This window comes from Patiria miniata, unplaced genomic scaffold (assembly GCF_015706575.1).
Source record: "Patiria miniata isolate m_02_andy unplaced genomic scaffold, ASM1570657v1 HiC_scaffold_29, whole genome shotgun sequence".
Taxonomy (NCBI): Eukaryota; Metazoa; Echinodermata; class Asteroidea; order Valvatida; family Asterinidae; genus Patiria; species Patiria miniata.
The window spans coordinates 11954250-11965592 of record NW_024037068.1 but is presented as its reverse complement, the minus strand read 5'-3'; positions in this window follow the sequence as shown (position 1 = coordinate 11965592).

Genomic DNA, 11343 nt, shown 5'->3' with positions numbered 1-11343 from the left:
AAAATTATGGAAGATAAAAAAAAGGAACTATAAAGTTTATCAGAAACTTTATCGCAGACAATGAACTAACCAGTACTTCATTACTTTACTGTACATGTACAAACTTTTTATGATTTTTTTTTCTCTGTGTATTTTTGCCCAAGTTCTTTTTATCTTACAATTGTTTTTCAACCAAGTGTTAAAGTTTGCTGAATTTACCTTCCCCCTGTTCTTATCCCTTTGGAATGTTTTAAAAGAAACTTCTAGCCAATTACCGAAGTTTGCCGCGTTGTATAAAACACAGTTTTCCCCTGGTTTATATACTTCATTACAGTGTTTTACGCAATTTTCTAAATAGCTTAAACTATACCGTTCATGGTTTACCACGCAGGGGATAACACTATCATTCACTCGATGGTCTATATCGTTATATTTAGCTACAATTTCGTTATAAATATCTAGGGGATCAACGGGGTTTTTTACCCTTTCAGGCTGTTGATCTTCTTCTTCCATTTCATTGCTTGTTAAAATTGGTAGAGGTGGTGGCTGATTAAAGTCTGGCGTTACAGACAAAACTTCTAATGCCATGTCGTGGCGGTGTTCCTCCAAGTGGTGTTTCGCAATCTCCCACTGTTACATGCTGCCGATCTTTTCTCCAATCCACTTTCTAGTCTCGTTGACCATACTATTTGCCAAGATTAATGCTTCTTGGCTATACGTTATGTAAACTGTCTGCGTTGGGTAAGCCATCGTCTAAAAAAAAACCAAACAAACAAAACAAAAACAAATTAAGCATTTATACTCAACTCTGAAGCGTCCTCTTAAAGTTTTAGACTACACCTTTAACGCACCTTATAAAAGTATTAGTTCAAAGGAAGGTCAACCATTGTGCTGGCCAGACTGCACAGAGCTTGCGATACAGCCAGACGCAGTTGGACTCCCATTGTGCATGAATTTTGTCACACGCAATATAATAGTGTATTAGGGGGCGGGGGATCATTGGGAGGGGGGAGATGATGGGATTTGGAATAGTGCCTGTCCATCTCCCTACTAATCATGTGCCGGTAAACAAATTAATGGTGTTTCAAGATGCAGTGTCGGAGGAGACACATGTTCACTTCGAGATAAAGAGTCTTGTCACCGGACATTATCAGCTGCAAGGAACTTTTTTGTGGCAGGTACGCTGACGGAGCTTGTGGGAAAGTGGCGTGAGGTCCAGGGCCCACTTATGGGCTCCAGAAATAGTTTGATTCTGGATGCATATTTGGCAATGCTACATGAAGTTGTAACCCCCTCCCCATTTGGTCCTGGAGGCCATGCTGGTATGGCAATATTTCTGGCCATCCAGCTTCTTGACCATTTATTATGTCTATTCTCCAACTCGAGTGCAGTTGCTGCTGCAGTCCTTTTTGTTCCAGGTCAGTTTTTGTAGCCCAGACCTGAGGATGTCTTCTGAATTCTCCTGACACCCATGGAGCAAGTTGGTAGTTGCCTTGTCCATAAATGACACTCTGCATGTCAAGGTACTGGAGTTTTACAATGTCATGTAAATGATTAATTAGCTCGGGCAGTTTTGAAGGTTTCCAGTTTAGTATTGCGCTTCATTATAGGGCTCATACTCATAGCTTCGCAGGAATTGTTCTTCCAGTTCATGGGTACAGAATTCTTACTCAAACAGAGAGCATCAATAGAGTGACGTAACAGTGGCACCAACCTGTTCCTAAAATAGGAAGCAAATTTGGTTACTCTACTTCATACATTTCACTGACATGTACCACTTCGGCTTCAAAATCTACAATGTCATTAGCACTGAGTGGGCCATTGGATCCGAAGGAGTCATTCAGTATCTTTGATTTACATGTATCGTCCATAACATCTTTTTACGTCATGGGTACAGAATTCTTACTCAAACGGGGAGCAATGACATAGTGACGTAACAGTGGCACCAACCTGTACCCAAAATAGGAAGCAAATAATGGTAACTCTACTTCATACATTTCACTGAGGTGTAACAACAACAACAGCATGGTCTATATCATTATATTTAGCTACAATTTCGTTATAAATATCTAGGGGATCAACGGGTTTTTTTGCCCTTTCAGGCTGTTGATCTTCTTCTTCCATTTCATTGCTTGTTAAAATTGGTAAAGATGGTGGCTGATTAAAGTCTGGCGTTACATACAAAACTTCTAATGCCATGTCGTGGCGGTGTTCTTCCAAGTGGTGTTTCGCAATCTCCCACTGTTGCATCATGCTGCCGATCTTTTCTCCAATCCACTTTCTAGTCTCGTTGACCATACTATTTGCCAAGATTAATGGCCGAATAAGCGGGTCCAGGGCCCGCTTATGGGCTCCGGAAATAGTTTGATTCTGGATGCATATTTGGCAATGTTACATGAAGTTGTAACCCCCTCCCCATTAGGCCCTGGAGGACCACACTGGTATGTCAATATTTCTGGCCATCCAGCTCCTTGACCATTTATTATGCCTTTTCTCCAACTCTAGTGCAGTTGCTGCTGCAGTCCTTTTTGTTCCAGGTCAGGTTTTGTAGCCCAGACCTGAGGGTGGATTCTGAATTTTCCTGAAACCCATGGAGCAATTTGGTAGTTGCCTTGTCCATAAATGACACGCTGCATGTCAAGGTACTGCAGTTTTACAATGTCATGTAAATGATTAATCAGATCGGGCAGTTTTGAAGGTTTCCAGTTAGTACTGAGCTTCATTATATGGCTCATAGCTTCGCAGGAATTGTTCTTCCAGTTCATGGGTATAGAATTCTTACTCAAACGGGAAGCAACAACATGGTGACGTAACAATGGCACCAATTTGTATCTATAATAGGAAGCAAATAATGGTAACTCTACTTCATACATTTCACTGAGGTGTAACAGCAACAACAGCAGCAACAACAACAACAACAACAACAACAATAAAATAAATTTATATAGCGCCAAATCCATTTAAATGAAATGCTCCCAGGCACTTTACAGTGACGACAACAAGTGGTGCCAATTTCATGAGTATGATGGAACTGCTAATCACAAAAAATTGGTAAGCACAAAAAGTCTGACTTATAAAAGCAGCTTACCAGGCAAAACTCAATGTGATTTTCATGCTAAGCAAACAACAGCTAAATACCAGTCAATAGCAATATATATCTCATGGAGTTTTGGCTGGTCACCTGCTCTTACCAAGCCAGACTTTTGTGCTAAGCAAATTTTTGTGCTTAGCAGTGCCGTGAAATTGGCCGCTGGTGATTCATAGTAGGCCTGCAGGGTTTCATTGGCAGGTCTCTCTTCTTTGCTTACAGCATACTTCATATGTGATGCAATCAAGCTACATGAGTCGTTTGTCAGGAAGTTTCATTTGGAGATACTGGCCAAAGTGGTCCACTTCATCGCATCTCCTGGTGTTCCGATTTCCATAATTTTTTTACTAAAGATGGTATCAGCATGCAGTTTTCACAGCAGTAATGCTGAGATTGTGCTCTTTTCAAATCTGTAATAAAAACATTTTTGACCGGGTCGACAAACGACTCATGTAGCTTGATCGCATCACATATTTTGAACCTTCTTCTTCAGTGGCTGGGTTATTGTTCCGGAGACCTTGATAAATATTCCTCGGGTTACTATTACTTACACCTTTCCCTATTGCATCATGGGTTGACTTTATTGACCTACATGACCTGACATAATTCACATCACCATGTTTATGGTTGCTTTGGCAGTCTTAAAGGCGAAAGTATGAGCAGAGTTTGGAATGAATACAAGTACATACATGTACACTCCCTACGAGCCCACGCTCACCCACAGTTCGACCAAAACAGGCACAATTTGTGGTGTGATTAACCATTCGATTCAATACAATATATACAGGTGCATGCGTGCTCTGTCCTTAGCTGTGGATCCTTTGCTGGGTTACTGCAAGCCCAGTACGTGTTGAGTACTTTGAACTGGTTTCTCATCTTAGTGCTGCTGATGAGGCGGTTGTTGAGCCCGGGACGTGTTGACCAGTACAGATGATAGGAGGGCCTTTTTGACAAATTCCCAATAATGCCCTCATCTCCGCAATACTTGTGAGCTTCTGCTTGGCATGGCGGGAGCTGTACATGTTGGTACACTAGAGGCCTGTATTCTCCGCAATGAATACAGCACGGTTCGTACCCACAAGTGTAATACAGCTTCTCTATATGGCCGTTGCAGTCATGGTCTTTCACAAATGTCTGTATCCCTGCAGGCATATCAATGTCATCTGCAAAAGAGAAGCACAATAACTCAAAAATTAAAACTCTGAAATGCACAAATACGTTTTAAAATAATGATACGTTTTAAAAACCAGACAAGAGCGTTAGTGATTTCACAGGATGCACTTTGTCAAGGTCTTGGGCCGGACCTTGTGTTGTATTTGCTCATCCATGCATAAATAAAGTCCTGGATTGATAATTTATTGTCTATTTATTACAGTGACTGTACCGTTGACTCTTGTGCCTCTTGCAGTTGAGTGATGTTCATTGCTTTAGTCAACTTTCTTTCCCAGTTCCTCACAGTCGATAACACATTGTTCCCTAAAAAGTGTTGCCTGAAAGCTTCTGCCACAACATCATTGACGCCTTTCGATTCTCTGTGTATAATAAACACCTCCTAATGAGATGGGAATTTGCTCATTGGGTGAGCCAACCCATACTTTTCCATGCGCTGAATTGTTATAGTTAGTTGCGCCTGTGAGATTGACAATCTGCCCGATAGCAGGATTTTTTGTGTCCTGCAAGGACTTTTGACTGCAATTGTGTTCATTACGATCATCTTTGATATCTTCATGCCGTGGATTTTCGAGGCTATCTTTACATAATAGTAGAAGGTATCGGTTAACTCCTTCGGACACTCTCTGATTCTGTGACGAAGAATCTGTCACGTCACTGGAACAGTTGCAGAGAAACGGAGGGTTCACCCTTTCCTCCACCTCTCGTAGTATGCTGGTGGTAGTAGCACATGTTTAACACTATCATTCACTCGATGGTCTATATCATTATATTTAGCTACAATTTCTTTATAAAGATCTAGGGGATCGACAGGGTTTTTTACCCTCTCAGGCTGTTGATCTTCTTCTTCCATTTCATTGCTTGTTAAAATTGGTAGAGGTGGTGGCTGATTAAAGTCTGGCATTACAGACAAAACTTCTAATGCCATGTCGTGGCGGTGTTCCTCCAAGTGGTGATTCGCAATCTCCCACTGTTGCATCATGCTGCCGATCTTTTCTCCAATCCACTTTCTAGTCTCGTTGACCATACTATTTGCCAAGATTAATGCAACTGTCTGCGTTGGGTAAGCCATGGTCTAAAAAAAACCCAAACAAACAAAACAATAGTATGCTGGTGATAGTAGCACATGTTTGCATAATGACGATGTTCCCCAGTCACTGTGCATAACCACCGTTTGTCAAAATGTCCAATTCATTCCAATTGGATGTCAAGATTTCTTCTTCTGACCTTTCTGGGTATAAATCAAGTGAGTAAACATGAGCTGTTCCATTTCCCCGGAGCACCTACTGATCAGGTTGCTCCCAAAATGAACATCTGTACATGCTATTAAACTGCACCTTATTCTGTAACTAGCGGCCATGCCACAGAATATGAGCTTCTTTCTATTGGAGTATGTCTCAATTATGTGACAAACAGCTCTTGTCCACGTTATCTCTGAATGTACTTACTGTCTGACAGACGCCGATGTGATGGTACAGGCTGAACAAACTCCCTGTTGCCCCCTGCCACCACATTTCCACTCCGACCCCAGCCTGCTAGAACTTGTATACCCTGGGGCCATGTGCATACAGGACGTTTGCAATAATGTTGCTGGTCTTCCCATTCCATACCTCTTGTGCATCTCGTGCAGTGAGATGTCTTCGTTTGAAGGGAAAAAAAGACAAACAACATGACAGCACGGTCATTGAATTTTTTATATTTATATATTATTTGTTGGCAAGAAAAACGGAGAAAATGTATGCACAATAGTTTTGTCACATCGTAATTGAATTCTGCTGGCAAATACCCGTAAACCATCAAAGACTCTTGTTCAGTGTATGCAATGTTACCCATTGCACTAAGTGGCTTGACGACAGCGGTGGATTTAGGCTTGGATTTAGGCTAGCCCAAGTGTCTGGAAATCCTCACCCTGGACATTAATGTTAATCCGCCTCATCTTCTTCTTGACCGACGAAACAGACAGCATCTTCGTGCGCCTTGGTTGGCTTGTTGCAGATCCAATGTCGTCGGGGAGGAAGCGTAGAGGGATGCAACTGGGATGTTTCTGCTGAAGTTGGCTTGGGCTTCTTCACCTGCATTGGTCTTCGTACCAGCCTATGCAGCTCCGGAGGCACAAACCTTCGAATGGTATTTGTATGGTTGGAGGAGCATTTTCCAGAAGTTGGTGAAAGCATCCTGGCATGGCTCTCCAGATGGCCCCTGAGCCACCTCTCCAAGTAGGGAGTTCCTGTCCCAATTTAAGTGTAGGCCATCCCTGGCAAAATGCCAACACTGGAATTCATCGCTGCTGTCAAAGAAGTGACAATCAAGCTGGCCACAAACTTTCCCCAACTGAATGTTGTGATAAATTCGTGAAGCATCCAAACTTTCACTGTCCTACCGAGGAAGGATTCCCACTGCACACCAGCTTAGCAGTTGGAAAGAGCTCACGTACAGTGGTGGTGAGGTAAAGGAATTCTCACAAGTTGCTGTGCAGGAAACCCCACTCAAGATCATTTGTCCTGACATGAATCACGACAGTGTCGGGCGTAGTTGTGTATATGTCACGACACTGAAGCAGATACTTTCGAAGGCCCAAAATTGTAGTACCATGACGAGTCACTACCTGCACATCAACTAACTTAGTAGTGATGTTCTCTTTGAGATGCTTAGTTAGAGAATCTCCAAGGATAAGAGCTTTGGCCTTTCGTATAGGCTCCCGACATGATGGCGCTGGCCGTGGTGGGATTGGCCATGGTGGTGGACGGCCTGACCTATAAAAAAAATAATGGAAGATAAAAAAAGGAACTATAAAGTTAAGCAGAAACTTTATCGCAGACAATGAACTAACCAGTACTTCATTACTTTACTGTACATGTACAAAATTGTTATGTTTTTTTCTTACGAAAGCAAATGTGTATTTTTGCCCAAGTTCTTTTTATCTTACAATTGTTTTTCAACCAAGTGTTAAAGTTTGCTGAATTTACCTTCCCCCTTTTCTTATCCCTTTGGAATGTTTTAAAAGAAACTTCTAGCCAATTACCGAAGTTGGCCGCGTTGTATAAAACACAGTTTTCCCCTCGTTTATATACTTCATTACAGTGTTTTACGCAATTTTCTAAATAGATTAAACTATACCTGTATACCGTTCATGGTCTACCACGCAGGGGACACTATCATTCACTCGATGGTCTATATCATTATATTTAGCTACATTTTCGTTATAAATATCTAGGGGATCAACGGGTTTTTTTTACCCTTTCAGGCTGTTGATCTTCTTCTTCCATTTCATTGCTTGTTAAAATTGGTAGAGGTGGTGGCTGATTAAAGTTTGGCGTTACAGAGAAAAATTCTAATGCCATGTTGTGGCGGTGTTCCTCCAAGTGGTGTTTCGCAATCTCCCACTGTTGCATCATGCTGCCGATCTTTTCTCCAATCCACTTTCTAGTCTCGTTGACCATACTATTTGCCAAGATTAATGCTTCTTGGCTATACGTTATGTCAACTGTCTGCGTTGGGTAAGCCATCGTCTAAAAAAAAACCAAACAAACAAAACAAAAACAAATTAAGCATTTACACTCAACTCTGAAGCGTCCCCTTTAAGTTTTAGACTACACCTTTAACGCACCTTATAAAAGTGATAGTTCAAAGAAAGGTCAACCATTGTGCTGGCCAGCTTGCACAGAGCTTGCGATACAGCCAGACGCAGTTGGACTCCCATTGTGCATGAATTTTGTCACACGCAATATAATAGTGTATTATTTGCACACGTACACGTAAGTTTTAAAGCTAAAATCAACTCTATTGACACTGTGATCAATCCAAGCTACTTTTGTAGACTTTTGTGTGTTTATTGACCAGTTTTGGCTGTTTTGTATATAGACGTTCTGGTGAGTCATTTAACTTTACTACAACATGTAATATAGATGTCTTACTAAAGCATTACCTTTGAAAACAAAAGATGGATCTCCCTGATCTTCCTGTTCGAACTGCTGGTTGTAAGGCTACAGACGTACTTTGCAGAAACCAATCTTTTTAAAGTGTTAAATAGAGCTCCGTCAAACAGTATATAGGCCTAACCAACAAAATGCAGTATCAGAGACAGCTTTGATGCGATGTGCATGCGATGGTCCTAGCTCTATGGTGCAACTCACCGTTGTGACGAAACACCAAGCCTTTTATGCCAAATTTTCCCTTTTAGAAATAGATTTCTATATTTGGCACTGATTACGTGTTATTTTGTAATACCCAGTTTTAGATTATTACAAGTAATACCAAGTTTTAGAAGTGAGTCATCCTGATTATAAGTGGAATTTCTTTTCGTTTTTTGTACGATATGCTAATTGGCTCGTTGCAGCGCTTACGTCAGGTTGTGCAATCAAGAATGTTTACCTAATCTCCTGACGTAGGCCTATAAACAGCCTGACCTTGAATGTGTTGACTGAGGCTCAATATAATTTGTCATAACAGCGCGACCTTCATTGTTATGACAGTCTGACTTTAAAACACGAGGGGAAACTGGGGTCACTTAAGAGTCGAGGCAAATGTAGACTCGCGCACCAGTCGCTGTGAGTCTGTGTTGAGATCTCCAAAAGAGGCGACTGTAAATATGAAGGGCCTGGCCTTATTTCGAGACTGAGATATTGGGAGGGGGCAGGGGCGGGGAGGGGGAGGGGCGGGGGATCATTGGGAGGGGGAATATGATGGGATTTGGAATTGTGCCTGTCCATCTCCCTACTAATGATGTGCCAGTAAACAAATTAAAGGTGTTTCAAGATGCAGTGTCGGAGGAGACACATGTACACTCCGAGATAAAGTGTCTTGTCACCGGACATTATCAGCTGCAAGGAACTTTTTTGTGGCAGGTATGCTGACGGAGCTTGTGAGAAAGAGGCATGGGGTCCAGGGCCCGCTTATGGGCTCCGGAAATAGTTTGATTCTGGATGCATATTTGGCAATGTTACATGAAGTTGTAACCCCCTCCCCATTAGGCCCTGGAGGACCATGCTGGTATGTCAATATTTCTGGCCATCCAGCTCCTTGACCGTTTATTTATTATGTATTTTCTCCAACACTAGTGCAGTTGCTGCTGAAGTCCTTTTTGTTCCAGGTCAGGTTTTGTAGCCCAGACCTGAGGATGTCTTCTGAATTCTCCCGACACCCATGGAGCAAGTTGGTAGTTGCCTTGTCCATACATGACACACTGCATGTCAAGGTACTGGAGTTTTACATTGTCATGTAAATGATCAGCTCGGGCAGTTTTGAAGGTTTCCAGTTAGTATTGAGCTTCATTATATGGCTCATAGCCTCACAGGAATTGTTTTTCCAGTTCATGGGTATAGAATTCTTACTTAAATGGGGAGCAACAACATGGTGACGTAACAATGGCACCAATTTGTATCTAAAATAGGAAGCAAATAATGGTAACTCTACTTCATACATATGAGGTGTAACAACAACAACAGCAACGAAATGGAAATGTGATTATTAATTTATTATTTTTGGCAAGAAAACGGAGAAAATGTATGCACAATAGTTTTGTCACATCGTAATTGAATTCTGCTGGCAAATACCCGTAAACCATCAAGAATTCTTGTTCAGTGTATGCAATGTTACCCATTGCTCTAAGTGGCTTGACGACAGCGGTGGATTTAGGCTTAAGTGGAGCTAGCCCAAGTGTCTGGAAATCTTCACCCTGGACATTAATGTTGATCCGCCTCATCTTCTTCTTGACCGACGAAACAGATGACATCTTCGTTCGCCTTGGTTGGCTTGTTGCAGATCCAATGTCCTTTGGGGGAGGGAGCGTAGAGGGACGCAACTGGGCTGTTTCTGCTGAAGTTGGCTTGGGCTTCTTCACCCGCATTGGTCTTCGTACCAGCCTACACAGCTCCGGAGGCACAAACCTTCCAATGGTATTTGTATGGTTGGAGGAGCATTTTCCAGGAGTTGGTGAAAGCATCCTGGCATGTCTCTCCAGATTGCCCTTAACCACCTCACCAAGTAGGGAGTTCCCGTCCCAACTTATGTGTAGGCCATCCCTGGCAAAATGCCAACACTGAAATTCATCGCTGCTGTCAAAGAAGTGACGAATCAAGCTGCCCACAAATGTTCCCCAACTTAATGTTGTGACAGACACATGAGAAATATCCAAACTTTCACTGTTCTGCCGAGGAAGGATTTCACTGCATACCAGCTTAGCATTTAGAAAGAGCTCACGTACTGTGGTGATGAGGTAACGGAATTCTCGCAAGTTGCTTTGCAGGAAACCCCACTCTAGATCATTTTTCCCGACATGAATCACGACAATGTTGGGCGTAGTTGTGTATATGTCACGACACTGAAGCAGATACTTTCGAAGGCCCGAAATTGTAGTACCACGATGAGTCACTACCTGCACATTAACTAACTTAGTAGTGATGTTCTCTTTGAGATACTTAGTTAGAGAATCTCCAAGGATAAGAGCTTTGGCCTTTCGTACATGTTGTATAGGCTCCCGACATGATAGCGCTGGCTGTGGTGGGACTGGCCATGGTGGTGGATGGCCTACCTATAAAAAAAATTATGGAAGATAAAAAAAGGAACTATAAAGTTTAGCAGAAACTTTATCGCAGACAATGAACTAACCAGTACTTCATTACTTTACTGTACATGTACACAATTTTTATGTTTTTTTTCTCTGTGTATTTTTGCCCAAGTTCTTTTTATCTTACATTTGTTTTTCAACCAAGTGTTAAAGTTTGCTGAATTCTTATCCCTTTGGAATGTTTTAAAAGAAACTTCTAGCCAATTACCAAAGTTTGCTGCGTTGTATAAAACACAGTTTTCCCCTCGTTTATATACTTCATTACAGTGTTTTACGCAATTTTCTAAATAGATTAAACTATACCGTTCATGGTCTACCACGCAAGGGATAACACTATCATTCACTCGATGGTCTATATCATTATATTTAGCTACAATTTCGTTATAAATATCTAGGGATCAACAGGGTTTTTTACCCTTTCAGGCTGTTGATCTTCTTCTTCCATTTCATTGCTTGTTAAAATTGGAAGAGGTGGTGGCTGATTAAAGTCTGGTGTTACAGACAAAACTTCTAATGCCATGTCGTGGCGGTGTTCCTCCAA